This window comes from Macrobrachium nipponense, chromosome 18 (genome assembly GCF_015104395.2).
Source record: "Macrobrachium nipponense isolate FS-2020 chromosome 18, ASM1510439v2, whole genome shotgun sequence".
Taxonomy (NCBI): Eukaryota; Metazoa; Arthropoda; class Malacostraca; order Decapoda; family Palaemonidae; genus Macrobrachium; species Macrobrachium nipponense.
This window is the reverse complement of record NC_087211.1, coordinates 40713365-40733981: the sequence shown is the minus strand read 5'-3', so window position 1 is coordinate 40733981 and position 20617 is coordinate 40713365. Positions and strand designations below refer to the sequence as shown.

Sequence of the window (20617 nt, the reverse complement as noted above, 5' to 3'; positions counted from 1 at the left end):
ATAAAAAAGTATTTATAATAATAATTATCCGATTACTGAGAGCAGACACAACGAAGACGTTACGTTAATAATAAATCTCCCAAGCTGATGAATCTCTTATTGTCGCAGGTCATTGAAAGAGAGAGAGAGAGAGAGAGAGAGAGAGAGAGAGAGAGAGAATTTCTTATATAATATATATATATATATATATATATATATATATATATATATATATATATATATATCATGTGTGTGCGTGTGTCTGTCTGCCATAGTAATATCACTGCAATAAAGGCTGTTAGCGCAAACGCAGTAATTCACGCATGTTCCATTACATGGAAACATCTTTAATGTTGGGTAACCAACGGTACCCCAGACTACAATCATTTCATACAAGAGCCAGTGTTTTGTCGTTATATACCAAGATGCACAAATGACCTTAATTGTGATTTAGAGGTTAGCAATTACCGTAGCGTTAGGTAGAAAGAATTACAGAGATGAATTTTACGGTCTTTAATCTGGTTCTTAACACGCTCCTATATTTTTATTCATTCTGCTCCCGCAATAGACACAGCTTATCATTAAAATCTACTTACTTCGTTTTTTCCATCTTGAAAAGATCTGCTTTGGTGCTACTTTTCGCCTCAAAAGGGGGAATAAATATAACAGCAATGGTGCTAATTATTATTGTTGGTGTTACGGCATCGGTAAAAGCGCTTAAGGTAACGAAAAAGAACAGAGCATCGAGGACCTCTCCCCGTTCTCTCTCTCTCTCTCTCTCTCTCTCTCTCTCTCTCTCTCTCATTTCCATTCATTCATTTTCACTGATGGAAACCTACGGCGCATTTCCGTCCCCTGCGTTGCCTAGCTAATATTATGATTATTATCATCGAAAGTCGACGTGTTGTCGTTGCTGTTTTCTCCTACAATCTTTCAAATGTATGCTCGTTTGTAGATCGCTGTTGTAGTTCGTGTTGTTTTCCTTGCAACTTTGATCTCTGGATCTATGGTTCAGATGATAAGCAATTGGTATGGGATTTTTTTTTCTTTTTCATTAGACCCCTAAAATGAGGTTAGGAAAGCAGAAGCAAGGAAAGAAATGGCAGTCCTTGCTTGCAGTAGAGCAGAAGTCAAAATTGCACCAGTTATTGCTGTTGTTCACATTGTTATTCTCCGTCTTCAACGAAAGGCGGAAAAAACGCGAACTCTAGTGGTTACCAAGTACGAGAGAGAGAGAGAGAGAGAGAGAGAGAGAGAGAGAGAGAGAAAAAAAAAAATTGGAACGTCGTCTAGGCTCTCGTTCGCTGTCAAAAATCGTCGTTTTTCAAAAAAGAAAAAAAAGTCGAAGATTGTCCAGCGGCCATTCAGTGGATAAAAAAAGGGGGGGGGGAGATTTTTAAGATAAACTACATAGATGTGAGTCGTAAGAAAGGAAAAAAGAAGAGGAAAATAAACCAGGTTAAAAACTAGAGTAAAGGCCGTAAAATTTATCTCCCAGCTTTGTCTTACGTAACTGAGCCAGTAATTGCTAAACTGTAAATAACGTTCAAAGAGCCTTTTGGGAATCTTGCTATTTGGTAACATTGGCACTTGTAGTACTATTTTGTTGACTGGCTGGGGCTTATAGTAATATTGCAACTGATTTTCTACTTTACAATTGTTATTGTTATTAATAATTATTCTTGTCATGAACAATGATGTTTTCTGTGCAATGAAGAGCGCGGAAAAAGTTGTTAATGATTTTGTAGTTTAAATAGTTATTTCAGTGAGATTGAGATAGAAGGAAGACAGGTTGCTCTTTCTTTCTCTCTCTCTCTCTCTCTCTCTCTCTCTCTCTATATATATATATATATATAATATATATATATATATATATATATTATATATATATATAATAATATATATATATATTTATATATGTATATACACACAAATACATACATACATAACATGCGAAGTGTGATATTAACCAACGTTAGTCTGGTGGGAATCTGGATAGGTGACCACTGATGGCCAGGCGCCATCTGTAAGGAACAGCCATCATACTCGTCCTCGATAAACTCAGTTGTAAACCGGATGGGAACATCTAGACTCTAGAGCAGTGGTTCCCAAACTATCTTACCTGACGCCCCCTTTTTCCTGATTCTGGCATTCATTTCTTAGCATTGTTCAGGAAAACAGATTTCTGTTTGTATTAAATTTTAATAATGAAAGCCACTCAAACAAATAATAGTACATTCCAGAGACATTTTTCTAAGTAACTAAAAACGAAACATTTGGTTCAAAGGGAGCAAAAAAAAAGTTTGAACATGAGCAAATTGGCAAAATTGGCTTGTAATTTCAAGAATAGCTCATTTGAAAACTTGGCATATAATATTTGGAAAGACTCACGACACTAAGGCACGATTTATGAACTAATTTAGTGAGATGGATGCTGCTGCTTTTTCCCCACAAGATTAGAAATTCTAGGATTGAAGGATGACAGCGCACAACGCAAGTCATTTTCTACATCAAGTCGGTTGCGCTGTTTTGTTTTCAGGACAACAAGAGCTGAAAACGCTGCTTCACAAAGGTAAGTAGAAGAAAAGGGAAGAATCACACGAAGTGCTTCTTCACCTACGTTTGGGTACATGGGGAGATATTTCACCCAAAACTCTTCTAACTTCATTGTTTCAAAGTCCCTTTTCGCGCTCGAGTCACATTTCAAATCAATGGCTTCCTCTTGCAGTGATTCCAATAACAGCTCCACATCAGTGTTAAATGGATTCTGCACCAATGTTCAAAGAGAATTCTCCTTTGTGACATCTGGAAAATAGTGCATAAATTCCTCAATCCAGATGTGATAAAACCTCTTTTGTCAAGTCATACTGCTCAAGTTTTCTCTTCTCAGATAAGAGCTCACGTATGTAATGGCAGATATTTGTTCTTTGAATGATTTTATTATTCTAATTAAACAAATATTTTTGAGCAGATGACTTGTATCCTCCTCACGCCCCCCCAGGGGGGCGAGCCTCTTAGTTTGGGAACCACTGCTCTAGAGCCATCTATCTATCTTTTCTAAAGTAAAAAATGCTGGTGATAAGGTTGGATACATTGTATATAATTAGTATGTTAGTAACGTGATGTCTATTAGACTTAATACTTCTTCCCAACTGGTTCTCATTTTTATATTAAACAGCAAATTCTTCATATCTCGGTGAACACTTCACGAACGTCTTGTAAGCTAAGCTTCACGTGTGTGTATGTATGTGTATGTGTGTGTTGGAGAGGGCGGGGTTTGCGGAAAAAGTGTAGTCTTTTCTCCCGCATTCCACCTCAAGAAAAATAAAATAAATTTCTGGCAGATTTAGAAGTGCAGAAAAAAATAATTGAATTTCTGGCAAATCTAGTAGGAAGGGGTGCGTGTGGAAACAGGTCACAACGAGTCCCGGGAAGGCTGTGGGACGGATCAGCATCAGGCATCGTAAATGAAGTTTTAAATTGTTTTTTAGTATGGGAAAAATGAAACCAAAGGGCGGAGGGTAATCAAGTAGAAATAAAATCTTACAGGGACTGCGTTTTCTTAGGAACGATAACAATTTTGTATATATTGATGTTTTTAATCTTTATTTTTTTTTCATTTATAGCGATTTTTGGACTTGCGAATGTTTATAAACTCTTCGCAAGAACTGAGCGTTGAAACCAGCGATGGAAATAAACACGGTTATACAAATGGAAGAGCATCGTCATTTTCCACATACTGCTGTATCCGAGTATCATGTTGCAGTTTGTTGTCAAATTAAGCTGCCCTGCGTCACCATGGGGGTCTTGCTTTTCAGAGAAGAAAGTAGCGAAAAAACTTCAACATCTACCGACAACAATCCTTGTGACTCTTTCTTTGAAGTCGGAGGAATGGTAAAAGGGAAAAGAAGCCGTCACGAAAGAGTTGTTACACTCACAGTAGTCAGCGTGGAGCAGCAGGTGTCTCACATCAACGTGATTTCACGGGAGCGAGAAAAGGGGAGGTTGTACTACACAGATGCGCCAACTCCTGAAACGGAAACTTCGTCGTGTCTAGAAGACTTAAGTCTGATTACCTGTAATAAGCATGTCAGATGTAGACTTTATGTTTTTACTCTTGTTTTTGATTGTTTGTCTGCGTTCACTGGAAGAAGTTTATTGGTCTTCCAGATGCGTGGCCAGCAAAAAGCAGGTATAGGGCTGCTTGGTCGTTTGAGTAGGATCGAATGATTGATGCCGTCCCTCTGACAAACCAGCGCTAATAAACACACACACACACATGTAGTCTTAACCTCGTGAAGACTTTTTATCTCCGTTGCTTTTTATATATATATATATATATATAGATATATATATATATATATATATATATATATATATATATATATATATATATACGGCTTTCACTGACAGACTTGAACCAAAGAGGTCGCTAAATAAGGAAATGTTCCTTTCCCAGGGTAGGAATCGAACGCGGATATTTCTTAGCCTATAATTGCTAATCCTCCTCCCCCCCCGCATGGGGATTTGATACGTTTTATATTTCACATACAATAATGCTATATATACATATATATATTATATATATATATATAGTATATATATATATATATATATAATATATATATTAATCGAATTTCTGTCTCACACGGGGAACGAATCTTGGCCTCCCAGGTGGCAGGCCAAGGCGGCATTTGGGAGACCAAGATTCGTTCCCAATGTGAGTCAGAAATTTATTCCTGTGGAAGACGTGCTTATGTGATCTAGATATATATATATATATATATATATATATATATATATATATATATATATATATATATATATATTCATCAGCGTAAAATATCAGTTATGTAAGCTACCTTGACGGGCGCTGACAGTAATTTGTGTACATAATGTCTTTATCCTGACCATATATTTAATGCATATGCCTTTATGCAAGTCTGCCCATATGCCTTGAATTCTTGTCGTCAAGTGATATAAAAGAATAAGCGGTGTATCTATCGTCTAAATTTCGAAGAGACCTGTTTGGTTGTGGTGTTTACATTCCAGTCAGGAAAAAACCTGAATATTTATAAGCAGTTGGCAACTCCACAAGACCGGTCTAATAAATGTGAAAGTTCAGTTCATTTTCAATTGGTTTGTTAATTGAATTGTTTCTTCCTTTATTTATTTCTTGCCGTGTTTCACGATCACTTTTTCTAGTAGGTAGCTTATCTAAGTGGTCAGGATTTTGCCAGGATTAAGTTTTTGTCACCTGGATTCGATATCTTGCGTACTTTGGCGTAAGGTGCCAAAAGTTGCCACAAAAAGTTCACGCTCGTGTGACAAAGCCAGAGAGAATTATTTTGTCAAATATTTCGATAATTATATATTTTGAAGTGATTTTGTGTAATTGTATTTTAATAGAATTGTCCAAGTTAACTGTTATAGCCCTACTGTAGTCGTTACGCATATTATTATCGTTCATGAACTTCAGCTCACCCTAATGCTTTTAAATAATGTGTTGACTCTGTACTGCAATTTAATACCGTGTTGGTGTTAATGATATAATAACTTAATATGTCAATTTATAATATTCGTTTAATTTTTTATAATTACTGTTATGCGTTCTTGACATTGTATCAACAATGTTTGATTGTATTTGCCAGTCTGGCCTAAAGATAAATGAACTGATTTGTTATTAGGATTGTTAGTGAGTTAGCAAGGGAGACACTACCTTAGCAAGCTCAAAGACCAAGGGACCATATATCGGAAAGCAGGACAGTACAGAGAAGACATTTAAGAAAGTAGGGAATCAAATGCTGAAAAGAAATACCAAAGAACAAATATGATAAATAAACTACAAAATAAAGTAAAATAAGTTGGAAAAGATAATTACATGAACTACAGAAAGTAAAATAAAATAGGACAAATAACAGAATAGAATGAATAACACCCAAAAAATTAAGAGAATACAAGACAAACTAAATGAAATGGATGAGAAATAAACTCTGAAGAGGTACATATGTCAAACTGCTCTAAAGCTTGAACCAATTATTGAACGGCTAAAGGACATATCCCAAAAGGCCAGCCCACACTAGGAAACATTGTTTGGAAATGAAGTTTGCAAATTGTTTGTAAATAGTTTATTGGAAACTGCTTGTAAACTGTTTGCAAATAATGTTTCCTGTCCAGACCTCATTTGTCGTCATGATGCTTGTTGGCGCAGGAACCTCTGCATTTTACTAGGGCGTTTCAAAGCACTCGTGGATGGACAAGAGAAAAAGAGAGAGAGATTTTAGAAGAAGGAGCGTCTCTTGCACACAAAGGTATATACACATACCGGTGTGTATGTGTATATGTACATTTTCACATATACTATATATGTATAAGTATGTCTGTATAATTATTTGTGTGTATATATATACACACACACACACACACACACACACACACACACACATATATATATATATATATATTATATATATATATATATATATATATGCACATATACATACATACATACACACGCTCACACACACACAATTATTTATATATATATAATATTATATATATATATATATATATATATATATATAAACAAACATGTACATGATACATGTATGTATACGTCTACACACACAAAAACTAAATTTTTTTCCATTCTGGATGGTAAACAAGTATACGGTAAAATATCTTTGCAAACAATGTAACTTTGTTTCCAAACAATGTTTCCCAGTGTGGACAGACCTTTACAGCAGCCAAACATGGCTCCATACAGGTTCCTCTGTCATCTTTTGTTCAATAGTCCTAAAGTTTAAAAAGTATCCGACGAGGTCCCACCGAGACTCGAACTCGGATTGTTGGATTCAGAGTCCAAAGTGCTAACCATTACACCATGGGACCGTGCTACGGTAGGGCACTGATACCCTATCGATTTCTCATACCTGGGTAGACTTTCAAGGGAGTGCTCTTTCTCTGATATTCCTCATCTTCTGTTTACCAATGTTCTTTCATCTTTCCCTCTTATCACATATTATTATCTATCCGTCAATATATATATTTTTTTCTCTCGCATAATATGTTTTTAAAGGAAACAAGTCACAGGATGTAGACGAAAATGGAAATATTTATATATATATATATATATATATATATATATATATCCTTATATATATATATATATATATATTAATGAGTAAGAATTCAAATCATGAGTATGACGCAAACATCAATGGAACCTGTTTGGTCTAAGGGCAATGTGCCACTGCTTTCCTACAATGGTGGTGCCCCCCGGGTAGGTCCCCCGATTGGGTGTAAATTCTAGAGCTTCGTAGCTGGTCTCTTGGACCTCTTTAACACACTTACATGCCGCCAACAGGCAAGGGACCTATACTGACATAAGCCAGCCTCATCTAAACCATCCCACAACCAACAGGTGTATACTACAGTACTTGCCCGTCGGAGCACAAGAACTAAACTATAATGGTGTCACACGAGCACTATTCATGTTTTCTTGTAAGCTTAAGGGCTGCTCTAGGAGCAAGAGCCTGTGCTGGCGCAAAGCCAGCTAAATCATAACTAACCAACCTCTTAAGCAACGTGTTGCCAAATTGAGCACCAGTTCATTCCTGTGGTATTCACCGTGTACTCGTCTTTGAGAATGGTTCATGAGATGTCTAGAATCAACAAGAATCAGTCCATAGTTCAAGACAAAACGAAATTTACGCCAAGGTTGCTTTGGCTACTCGAATGAGATTTTTTCTAGTCACGGTATACCTTATATCTCTCCGGTAATGTCTTAATTTACATGAGAGATTGCCCGCTTCGAGTGCAGTAACAATGATTGCATATTTATTTTGGTTTTGCTATCATAAAAGCAATAATATTTGGTCCGTTTTAAATAGCAATACGAATAATTGTGTGTATTCACGTTAAATATAATAATAATAATAATAATAATAATAATAATAATACTGAATACAGCGCACCAGTTTTACACCAAGCACACGGAAGGTGGCTATAATGTTGTAATATAACTATAATAGAATCCATTACTAATGATGTAATAGTCACTTATAAAACAAAATCATTTGTTTACTTCTAATAGTTAAGCGCATTCACTTTGAATGGTAATAATGACATAGTCGTGGTTGCATTACAGTCTGTACCACTGAGCAAGCAAACAAGCAAGCACACGGGACTGAGGTATGATTTTGTACTATGGTGCCCAATTTTGAGGACTGTAAGCGTGGTCCCATGGTGTAATGGTTAGCACTTTGGACTCTGAATCCAACAATCCGAGTTCGAGTCTCGGTGGGACCTGGCAATGTTGATTTTGTGTTCATTTGAATATTTAAATAAGGTAGTGTCGGGGTGTTCGGTCTCGCGTATGCTAAGAAATACTTGATTGTTTTGGGAGTATATAAACGTTGTGCTTGTTTCTGTTTGCACTTGAAGCTTTGACGTGTGTGTGGTTACTATCATCGTGTCACGCAACAGGTTTTCAGTCCTTTGTTTTACGGAAGAAAATATTCTTCTTCTTTTTCCTATTCCCGTTCGTGTAAGAATCGTCTCGCCTGTTTCAAGGACGGATGATGACTTGATTTTCTTTTCTTTTATTTATGGGAAGAATATCTTTTTTACTTGAATGCCTTTATTTTTCATCTTGTTATTGACGTAACGAACAGCATTCTCACACACACTGTTATATAGTATATATATATATATATATATATATATATATATATATATATATATATATATATATATATATTATATATGTATCTTCACAGGAAATAAGGGCATAAAAACAGCCACCGGATTTGTAGATATTTAATGAAATTATTGATCGTTCTGGGAGATGTTCCCTCAAGGAATAACATTTGGAAGTCTGGAAATGAGAGAGAGAGAGAGAGAGAGAGAGAGAGAGAGAGAGAGAGAGAGAGAGGAAATTAACTTTCATTAGAGGTCACCGAGAGAGAGAGGGGGGGTCGGGTCGAGTGGTGGGGGGGGGGGGGAGATGGAGAGAGAATATTTTATATCTAATCAAGGATCTCACTCAGGGGCTTGGGGATTATCTCGTCGAGACCTGCGCATTTTTCTTTTATACATTTTGATGGACTTCTGATCACCGATGTGTCTTCCTTTTTTTTTTTTTTTTTTTTTTTTTTTTTTTTTTTAATGTCGAGATAGAGCGAGAGAGAGGATTGATAGGACTGGTGAAAATGCAATGTGCCGAAGAGTGCTACTCGACCCCTTGCGTCGACCTCCCTTTTGGCGCATAAACAAAGCACTAAAGCCCGCTTTGAGGTATTTCTTTTTTTTTTCATGCCTTTAGTTGAATAGTCCCCGTCGTGGGGTAGGTTACTTATAAGGATCTCTGCAGCGTCCCCTCTGCCCCTACCTGCAACACATTTCATTCCTTTTACTGTACCTCTGTTCATAGTCTTTTTCTTCCATCTTGCTTTCCACCCTCTCCTCACAATTGTTTCATAGTTCAGGTTTTCCTCCTGTTACACCTTTCGAACCTCCTTTACTTTCAGTTTTCATTTGAACGCTGAATGACCTCGTAGATCCCAGCGCTTGGCCTTTGGCCTAAATCTTATATTCTTATTCTACCCAAGTTCAGTGGTGATATTATGATACTGTAATATCAGAGGGTCCTTTTATTGGAGTTCAATACCCGCATCGTCTAAAGGTATTTCAGCCACATTTTCAGAAGAAATCTGCTGACTGGAAAAATGATGTTAATGGGTATTGAAAAGATGATTACGTTTATAAATTATGCTGAACATAAGACCAACATCAATATCATACACTGCAGGTAAAACCATTGTTCGCGTAAAAGTATCTTATTTTGGGACACAACGAGGGAAATGAACTTATTAAATACTTATTTTTATATCATTATTCCGTTGAGTGGGAATTTTTTTTCAATAGAGGCCGGTGGGACGGGGAAAGTGATGGCCTCTCATCTGTCCCAGACCTAAAGGAAACTGAAACAGTTACCAGTTGTTTTTTGGCAGTAGTAACAGCAGTATCCCTTTAGCCAATTGGAACTTGTTTTGCTGAGTTAAGGGCAGCGTTTGGGCGGAGGCTGGTGAGGTTCCTAAATATTTGATGACGCTAACAGCTACGCGACTACGCGAAGCGAGAGAGAGAGAGAGAGAGAGAGAGAGCATATAATCAAGAAAGGTGATTATGCTGACAGTTATAGGAAGAAAGGCTACAAACGGGGTGACAGATAGAAGTAGAAGAAAAAAAATCAACATTTACAAATACACACAACGACTTGGTGACAGCGACAGACAAGTAATCAAGCAAACAGGCAAACAAACAGGATGTAGGATGGGATTAAATCAAAGAATTGAGATGCTTTTAACAGCAACAGGAAGATACAGAAAACTCACCATCAAGCAAGTCGATTCAGGGGACACCCGCTACGCGTGAAGAAGAATGTAAACAGACGGACAGGAAAAGAATGAAATCGAGCGAGTTCGATTCTCGGGCATTCCATTGAGGTGTGAGAGATGTGTATTTCTGTTGATAGAAGTTCACTCTTGACGTGGTTCGGAAGTCACGTAAAGCCGTTGGTTCCGTTGCTGAATAACCACTGGTTCCATGCAATGTAAAAACACCACACAAACAAACAACGAGTCACAACTGCTTCAAACAGCGTCACTCATTCGAGAGTGCCTAGCGGGGCTGCTCTGAAGGAAAGAGACCGTGCTGACTTATGACCAGCTTAATGTAGCAGCAATGTATCATCTCCGAAGGGGGGGGGGGGGGGGGGGGGGGGTGGGGGGGGGGGGGGGGGGGGGGGGGGGGGGGGGGGGGGGGGGGGGGGGGGGGGGGGGGGGGAGGGGGGGGGGGGGGGGGGGGGGTGGGGGGTTTGGGGGGGGGGGGGGGGGTGGGGGGGGGGGGGGGGGGGGGGGGGGGGAGGGGGGGGGGGGGGGGGGGGGGGGGGGGGGGGGGGGGGGGGGGGGGGGGGGGGGGGGGGGGGGGGGGGGGGGGGGGGGGGGGGGGGGGGGGGGGGGGGGGGGGCGGGGGGGGGGGGGGGGGGGGGTGGGGGGGGGGGGGGGGGGGTGGGGGGGGGGGGGGGGGGGGGGGGGGGGGGGTGGGGGGGGGGGGGGGGGGGGGGGGGGGGTTGGGGGGGGGGGGGGGGGGGGGGGGGGGGGTGGGGGGGGGGGGGGGGGGGGGGGGGGGGGGGGGGTGGGGGGGGGGGGGGGGGGGGGGGGGGGGGGGGGGGGGGGGGGGGGGGGGGGGGGGGGGGGGGGGGGGGGGGGGGGGTGGGGGGGGGGGGGGGGGGGGGGGGGGGGGGGGGGGGGGGGGGGGGGGGGGGGGGGGGGGGGGGGGGGGGGGGGGGGGGGGGGGGGGGGGGGGGGGGGGGGGGGGGGGGGGGGGGGGGGGGGGGGGGGGGGGGGCGGGGGGGGGGGGGGGGGGGGGGGGGGGGGGGGGGGGGGGGGGGGGGGGGGGGGGGGGGGGGGGGGGGGGGGGGGGGGGGGGGGGGGGGGGGGTGGGGGGGGGGGGGGGGGGGGGGGGGGGGGGGGGGGGGGGGGGGGGGGGGGGGGGGGTGAGGGGGGGGGGGGGGGGGGGGGGGGGGGGGGGGGGGGGGGGGGGGGGGGGGGAGGGGGGGGGGGGGGGGGGGGGGGGGTGGGGGGGGGGGGGGGGGGGGGGGGGGGGGGGGGGGGGGGGGTGGGGGGGGGGGGGGGGGGGGGGGGGTGGGGGGGGGGGGGGGGGGGGGGGGGGGGGGGGGGGGGGGGGGGGGGGGGGGGGGGGGGGGGGGGGGGGGGGGGGGGGGGGGGGGGGGGGGGAGGGGGGGGGGGGTGTTAGAAATAGTTCCAACAATGCACTCCCACGCGATGCACTAGGCATTACTAATGTTCGGTGCCCCACTTTTAAGCCCCTTTACCTCTATACCTCTTCCCTTCTTCCATCTTGCTGTCCAGCTTCTCGAATTCAGATTTCTATCTTGGTCTCCGACCGCTTCAGGCCCCTTTTTTTTAAGTCTTCAGCGCTGCATGGTTGAAAGTGGCCGGGAAATTGGCCTCGTGGCCAAAATTCCATGAATCCAGTCCAGTTACTAATCATTGCGGCTTTTGCCAGCGGTAGTTACGCATGAGACGTATTTTCTGCTCGAAGTGCTTTTGGGAATTTCAAACATTGTAGCTCATAGAAAGGTAGTAGTGCATCAGTGGCGTGGTCGGTTTGGTCTTGGCCTGCCACCTCGGTGGATGCGAGTTCAACTCGGGCATTCCACTGAGGGGTCAGAGATGTGTATATCTGGTGATAGGAGTTCACTCTCGATATGGTTCGGAAGTCACGTAAAGCCGTTGGTCCCCCGTTGCTGAATAACCACTGGTTCCATGAAACGTAAATACACCATACAAACAAATGATAGAATGGTAGTCATAATTGGAGGTTGATGCGGGGTGGGGACAATGGGGAATGATGTGGTAACAGGCTGAAAAGGGATAAGAAAAAGAAGACTAATGATATGCGCTGCCATCCATATGCAACAGACTGGAGTGGGCCAGAGGCAACAAAAAAGGAATGGAAATAATGTTGGTAATAATTATCTATACTGTATAAAGATTAGTATTCTCGAGAGTGATTAAGATTCTTGCAAGAGGCGAAACTTGTAGTGTGTTTTTCTTTTTTGTAGATTTTTCACTGTGGATCTTTCCTCTGGTTTGCAATAATAATGGCAGATACGCAGTCGCATCCATGTCTAAATATATTCCAAAAATGTTACAAGTAATGTCGGGTGCCTATACGCCTGTTCACATCTTCCGTAAGTATCCCGTGTTGTGTTCTTCCTGTCATTTTAGCCATTAATTAATTAATATAATATCAATAATAATAATAATAATAATAATAATAATAATAATAATAATAATAATAATAAAGCATCCGAGTAATCCGCCAAGAGACAGGCGCCCGTTCACGTTAAGTTATGCATATTCATACAAATTTAATCTCGGAGAAGCGATCTGGCAAAGGAAATTGAAAATAGATACATATGCCCGAGTGTTTGTGCGTGTGTATGTGGCGCAAAAGCACGATAGAGTATGTACTGTGTATCGCGTAACACCCTTCAATTAACTTTCAAATTCTATTTGCCTAAATGCATTACGACGACCCCGCTACACTCTCTCTCTCTCTCTCTCTCTCTCTCTCTCTCTCTCTCTCTCTCCCCGTTCGGAAAGATTTTTTTCTCCCCGTCAAATTGGCCGCTTAACATTAATGTCAGCGGCGCGTTCTCTGACACGCAAGCAGACGACGGCGCGGCCAGCGATGCTGTTGAATTATAGAACGGTTCATTTGGCCGAGCTGAAACGGATGCGCTCTGGGCAACAGACAAGTCGCTTCGTATTTATGTATTCGCCGTCCGTTGCTAAGTTATATCGGTGCAATTAGAGTCTCTGTCGCCGTGTTATTTACATAGTGGCTGTGTGACACGTGCGCTCTACACCCGACGTGAGCGCTTAGCGGTTTTCAACGCGCGAACTGACTCGAGCGAGGCCTACGCTAAATGTTCCTTCCCGCTAGATGAAATCGTTCTTGGTTTTAATTTTGGCTCCAAAGGCTGGAAGTTTTTATTTCCTCCCGTGTGAGAATGGTACGCAAATGGGGAGCAGAAAGTTCCGGGAGGACATAGACTCCGATAAGGCTAGAGAATAGCAGACAGTGTTCCCTTTTCACCAAGGAGAAGTACAGATCCACCGTGATGGAGTAGAGGAATAAAAATGGGCTTTGCAGAACTTGTTGATAGTCATTTCGTCGAAGAACCAGAAATTTTTCCGACAAAACTTGAGGGCAGAATATGAGATTTCTACCTCATGTGTTTGAAATATCTTTCTGTGCACATATTGCAATAAATCTTCAAAGGTTTGAAAGAAGTATCATTAGCAGCGATGACTAATGCACCTGTCAACCCTAGTTTACCTCCCTTATGGATAATGGCCCCTCCTCCCTTGAGTCCTCTTTTTTTTTTTTTTTTTTGTTTTTTTTTTTTTTTTTTTTTTTTTTTTTAGTGGTCTCCTACCCGTGTGATTTGTTAGATTCCATTCGTCAATTTTGGTGTACAGGAGCTTTTCCAAGGGTGGTGGTCATGTATTTATTTACCAGGGTGGTAATCTGGGGGTTAACTCAGCCAGGTTACTTGAGAGCAGTATCAGTCAAGTCAGTGATTAGAAGAGAAAGTTAGGGTAAACAAGACTGACACCTCAAGAAGAAAGGTCTCATCCTCTTTCAAGGTGGAATGGAGTCTGTATAGGCGGAGGTGGTGAGGGAGCAGATGACAGATATAGCAGAATTGAGACTGATTGGAAGACTTTGAGAAATACCGTAGGCGTAGCCAGAAGACTGAGGCGAGGAAAATGTAGATAAATGTAGATCGCATTGTCGTGATTATCTAAAGTGTTGGTTGTCGAAGGCTGTGCTCCTGATCCGTAATAACACGAAGTCTGAGAATGGAATTTCCCACCACGTCAGTGTGGGAAGAACGAAGCACTGTGCAGTGTATCTGATGCCTGGAAGGTAGAGAACCTCAGTGGGCAGCTGAGAAGATAGCCAAGGAACTCCAAATCACATCTGGCTTTCTGGAGCTTGAGGGATGCAATATTGTGAACTGAATGATGTACTACCCCAGATTCGTCCGTTTTAAGCTTTACAAGTCCTCGCTTTACTCCACGGAATTCCTACAAGGAAGCACTGAGTACACTCCTTCGCAAGGAAATTGATACGAAGCAAGCTGCCATACAGAAACTCGATACCAGTGTTACTTACTCACTCAGGAATATATGCATAATGATCTATCAATTTTGGACCGCTTATTATTTCAAAAACTGTTTTCCAAATTATATTAATGATTTTGTATCCAGTATTTATCAACGTCACCAAAGAAAAAAAACTTCGGAACTTGGGTGTTGTTACTCCTGTTTTTAACCATAGAAACAACTGTATTTTAATAATTTTTCTAACTATGTCTTGTCAAAGAGAGAAGAGTTTTTATTGTCTTTTGGTCTTGACTTTTGCTTGCCTTCCTTTAGACCTGACTATGCCAGATTCTTTTATTTTATCCATTTGAAGTGCTGTTTCAACGACTTATAATTTTTGGACATAAGAATAACAAAAAATATCAGTAACTTGCAACAAAAAAATAACTAGCTTTGGTCCATCAAAAACTTATTCACCAGCGTAAAAATCTTCATGGCACCCCTTTTTTTCAGAAAAAAAAGATGATATTTAAATATACTTTTGGCTCCTTAAGAAAAACGTGAAGACTTGGTAATCTCCGTAAGCCGACCAAGGGCAAAAAGGCGTAGTTTTTATTAAATAAAAAATGAGTTACATAACTAAAATGGAAAACTATTACTTGCAGATTACCACCCGAAATTTCAAACATCATGGTGATCCTAATTTTTTAGATATCATAAGAAGGAAGGGAAATAAGGTTAACAGATTTCTGGAGGAAAATTAAAAAAACAGATAACCGTCATAGATTGAAAATAACTTCACTCAGAAACTGTTTTGTTACTGGCTTATGCCTTTCAGTATCTTTATATGGCCCTTCCTAAGGTTCATAAATCCAATTAATACCAGTTAGACCGATTAATGGATGCCTATAATAGCCCCATTCTTCTCAATTTCAACAAAATTTGTCGAGTGTCCTTATTGAGTGAGCATGTTTTCCAGTCAGTATATTTTTAAAAAAACGGGTTTGAGTGTTTCAAAATCAAATTTAATCAACCAAGATGGGTGATTTTACAATATGGATAGGTTCTTAGTTTTTATGTGGAAATCTTTATTTTTCCACAAAATGTTCCCCACTTAATGAAAAGCTGATTTGACATTATCACTTGTACAAAGTGTTTCCTGACGAAGAATATATTTTCATGGGTTTTGGTACAAATTGCTTTTTAAAAACAACTTTTTAAGCAACTCCGCAGTACAAGTACTCTATGTTTCATTTTTTAACCAAAACTAATATCTCCAAGTGGTATGGTGTGGACTTAATTGGGGGTTCCCCTTGGGCCCCATAGTTTGCAATAACTTTTTTGTTTTTTAATGTCTCATCTGGAACAGAAATTCTTAGAATCACGTTCTTCAGCTTTTATTTTAAACCTATGTCGTTTTATTAGAAGGGTTACGGTTGACGATACCTTCGCCCTTTTTTAAAGCATCAATGGCAGTCAGCAGAATTCCTACAGTTTATAATAATTTTTTTAAATTTACAACAACACTAATATCAACGGTTTACTATAGAAGTAGGAAAAGGAAAATTGTCTACCATTCTTAGACATTTTGCATTAAGCAGGAATTGGACCGATCAATTTAATACAGCTGTCTATAGGAAAAAAAAACCGTTTTTATAACTGGGTCCTAGCCAATGAATTTTTTACAGCTTCCTGGCCAAAGAAGTTTCTTTTAAAACTTAACACTATCTCCACTTTAGTTTCATAGAGCCCTGATAAGTACTTCTTCGAGTTTGGGAAAACCATTTTTCATAGGGTAAATAGAATTTTAAACTATCTTTTTTTTCCAACAAAAATTCATGAAATCCCAAAAGGACTTAGTTTCAGAAAATAATTAACAAAATTTTAAACTAAATATCTGAAAACCAGTACCCACCGATTGTTGAACGTTCCAAAGAAACTCATGTATGCCTCCGATTTCCCTTATATTTTCCAACCTGAAACTAGTCAAAAGAAACTTACTCAAATCATTGGAAGGTTGAAAGTTCCATGCTTTAAATTTACAAAATTGGATATCAGAAATAACCCGAGTAAAATTGGCAACCCTGTTTCTGCTTTAAAGATCGTCTGACAGCCTTTTATAGAGGTATATGTTGTGTATGGAAATTTACGTGCCCAGGATGTCCTGTTATTTAACGTTGGATTCTACCAAGAGGCTGTTGCAAATGGGCGATATTGCAGCACCACATGGGGTGTAGTTTTAGAACTGGCCAGAAGATTAAAGTAGACCAGAGCATTCAAAATATCAAGAAAAATCCATGCCATCAAATGTAAGATCGAAGTCAAGAAAACAGGCCACTTCTTCCCATTTTAGGTTACAATAAGGAACTATGAGTATTTAACAAACACTCGAGTCATTATTTATCAAAACGACTTGTTCCCTCATTGAATAGGCACGGGTAATTCATCGTCTCCGCTATACCTGGCATAGTCCTTTCTTTATGAACCTCAATTTCATTTTCTAGTCCATTCTCTCTCCCTTTCCTTTAAGAAGCGAATGCGGTTGGGTTTTAGTAGTCGTTGTTTTAAGGTTCATTATTTCACGTTTTTAATGTTCTTATTTCACACTTTTAAAATGTTCCGTTATTTCACTTTTAATCGTTCTTTATTTCCACTTTTAAACTTTTGAAATTATGCTAAGTTTTCTTTAAATTTAGAATTCTTAAATTTAAAAAGTTTTCAAGATTGTTTAATTTTTTATTTGTATTTTGCTTTTATTAATTTAAAATGTACTTTTATTTTAACAGACTGCATGATGCACCAAAGTTCCATTGTTGCGAAACGTTTATTAGCTGAACTTAAAACCCTTTTAAAAAAACTCTTCATGTTGTCCCTGTTCGGGCTTTCCCTTCCAAGTTAATGTTAGATATATATTATTAATTATAATATTATATATATATATAGATATATATATTGTATATTATTAATATTATATAGATTATACCAGAAATATTGCTTTCAACATCAGATGCTACAGTTATGATGGTTCTTTCCTTTAGTCCTGAAAAGAGGAAGCAGTGGATAATTATTTTGATCCTTTTAAAACCCATGATCGGGGTTAGATTATTCAGAGTAGTTCAGAGTAGAATATTCATTTTCCACTTATCTGCAACGGTTATTAATATATATATATTTTATATATATTATAGTATATCTAAATATATAATAATATATAATTATTAAACCATGATATTTGCTGGAGATCTCTTTACCAAACGGGTTTAATATGACCATGGGCCAATCTTGAATTTATCAAAGGTATGAGGAGAAGTCACGGACAGAGTTCCAGTCAGAATAGAAAGTTGACAAACGTGAACAAAAATTAACGGTTAAAAATCAATACAGAATTGAAGAAGTATTAAAAATTGGCAAAAACAAAGAGTCATATTTAGAAACAGAAAACCTGAAACGTTTAATAAAACCAGAAATAAAAAGTATTAGTTACATAAAACAAGAAAAACCTAGTTTTGGCTCGTTTAGATGTTTTTTTTTTTTTTGTTTTTTTTTTTTTTTCTTTTCTTCCTCCAAATGAACGAGAATTTCACCGCAAGAGGAGCATGATTACAGTGAGGAACATTAACTGGATGCCTTCAACGTAAGAAACGCAAAGCCAACGCCCCCATCTGGGCATCATTGCCAGATGTTGATATTTGTTTCCAAACCACTCCCATATTGAATTGAGTTAATCTTGCCAGATGTTTTCCTGGTTATGATGTTCATAGTTAAAAGTCTAAAACAAAATGAAGCTTGCTAGCCGTGTTATATTTTGAAGGAAAAAGACCGTGGACCCAAATCCAAATCCGTGATAAAAGGATTACCGAGAAGCATAACCCTCGCATTATGAAAAGAATCTTTCAGTGTGTGGTAATAAGAGAAAGACCTATTAAATGAAACAAGAAAAGATTTATGTTAAAGTGTTATTACTTTGGTGCATGGGTGCATAGACATTGTTTTCATGGAAGAGTTTGGTGAACCGTTGGGGGAACCGTTAAGATAAAATGGAATCTGTACTTTGTCCTGGTAAGATGGCGGGGTATTCGATGAGGTCAGTCAAGTCAGTCAGTTAGCCTTTTTGAAAAATCTCAAGAAGTAAGCATGAAAAAATGGTTTTGAATTATGAGAATTCCCACCGAAAATTGACAGGTTATTAAAAGTTCAAATTCAGGAGACGCAAGTAGACCCTTATTTTGCAGATACAGGAGGTACGTTATTTTTAACAGAAACAATATGGAATTCTATAGCTTTCGAGTGGTGTACTTAATCATTTCATCTGCGACATTCTAAACCCATAGAAATTCTGTACTTGAGCTATTAACGTCAAAAAAGTTGACTCCAGAAGGTATCAGTTTTTTTCTCCTGCATTTTGACAAAACGTGATTGTTTCTGTGGAGATGATTTGTTTTTGTGTGAACAAAACTTCATGTGTGTAATATGCTGTATATATAGATATTATAGATATATATATATAATATATATATATATTATATATATATAATATATACGAATATATATGGGATATAAAACTGCTTGTACAAACGTTCAGAAGTGTGGCCATATGCTCCTTGCAATATTTAATTAAGAAGAAAACCTATTCCCCAGCCCACCCCCTATTCTCGTGTGTTCCAGAAGACCATCGGCAAACGCCGTTTGAGCCTCATCCCAAAATAAATATTATATTATGGAGGCAACTCGTTTAATAACAAAAAAGAAAAACTCGGGCAATCCCACCCCTGATTGGCGCCCCAGCCCGTAGGTCCGTCCCCCCTCGCCCCTGCCCACCCAACCCCTCCCGTTGCTAACCCCAACCCAAAAAAGTGGGCTTACGCTTATAAATGATAGGGAACGTAGCCCCCTAAATAAATTACATAGAGGATTGTTTAAGTAAATGTTGGAAAAGGGTTCAGATTCCGTTTATGGGAGGGGGAGGGGGGCTGTTTGATACCCAATTGCAGCAGGATGGAAACTATTTATCCTAATATACAATCATTCTCTCTTCTCTCTCCCTCTCTCTCTCATCCCGTCCTCATCTCCTCTTCTCTCTCTCTCTCTCTCATCTCAGGAACTTTATGTTTTTGCACTTCCCCTGTCATCTTAAGAAGCAAAATTTTGCAATTTTGGTCTTGATAAAGGACCATTAGCTCTTTCTCTATCAAGAACTTTTTGCTCTTTAACTCAAAAAATCTATTCTAGTTTATTTGTTTCTCTTTCTCCTCCATCTCTCTCTTCCTTCTCCTCCCATTCTCATCTCTTCGTTCTCTCTCTCTCCTCCCTCCTCATCCTCTCCTCCTTGCGCTCTTCTTTCTCTCTCTCCTCTCTCTCTCTCGCAGAAAAATTTAAGGAAATGGTGCATTCATCCCAGTGGCCTCCCCTCCCCCCCGTATCTTTCCCCCCACCCCCAAAAAGAATTTGATTTCGCAAAGAAAGTTAGGTCAAGAGAGTAGAGATAAAACTGAAGTAAAAAAAAATAAAGAAGAAAAAAAAACGCTCGTATTGGCCTACAAAAAATAAGTAGGCCTGCACGTCCGGTATCAAAAGGGGAGGACAAAATGTGTGGGGCCGGGGGTGGTGGGCGTTAGAGGGGTGTCAGAAAGGCCAATCTTATGGTTAAGGGGGAGGGTGAGGGGGGGAGGGGATATTGGCATCATAGGCCTATTCTTTTCCCCATCACTAAGGCCTAGGCTAAGGACAAGTACATAAAAATTCTTTTCGGTAAGGATCTTTATTACCGTCTGGCCTACGCCAGCAGCATCATAAACCGCTTCGCCAAGGGTAAATGAACTCTTGAGCTTTTCTTGTTCTTCTCTCCCCCTCTTGTTTGGCCCTTTTTTTTTTCAATCTCCCTTTTTGTAATTTTTTAATTTTAATAAAGCTTACCAACTCTTAATCTTCCT

The 20617-nt window shown here is 40.4% G+C and overlaps 2 non-coding genes across 2 annotated transcripts; one reads left to right on the top strand and one right to left on the bottom strand.

The window, feature by feature from the left end:
• Positions 1–6798: 6798 nt before the first annotated feature.
• Positions 6799–6870, bottom strand: Trnaq-cug (transfer RNA glutamine (anticodon CUG)). Its single transcript has one exon. It is a non-coding gene; the product is annotated as a tRNA-Gln (tRNA).
• A 1347-nt stretch (positions 6871–8217) lies between these two features.
• Trnaq-cug (transfer RNA glutamine (anticodon CUG)) lies at positions 8218–8289 on the top strand. The gene has a single exon. It is a non-coding gene; the product is annotated as a tRNA-Gln (tRNA).
• The last annotated feature ends 12328 nt before the right edge of the window (positions 8290–20617 follow it).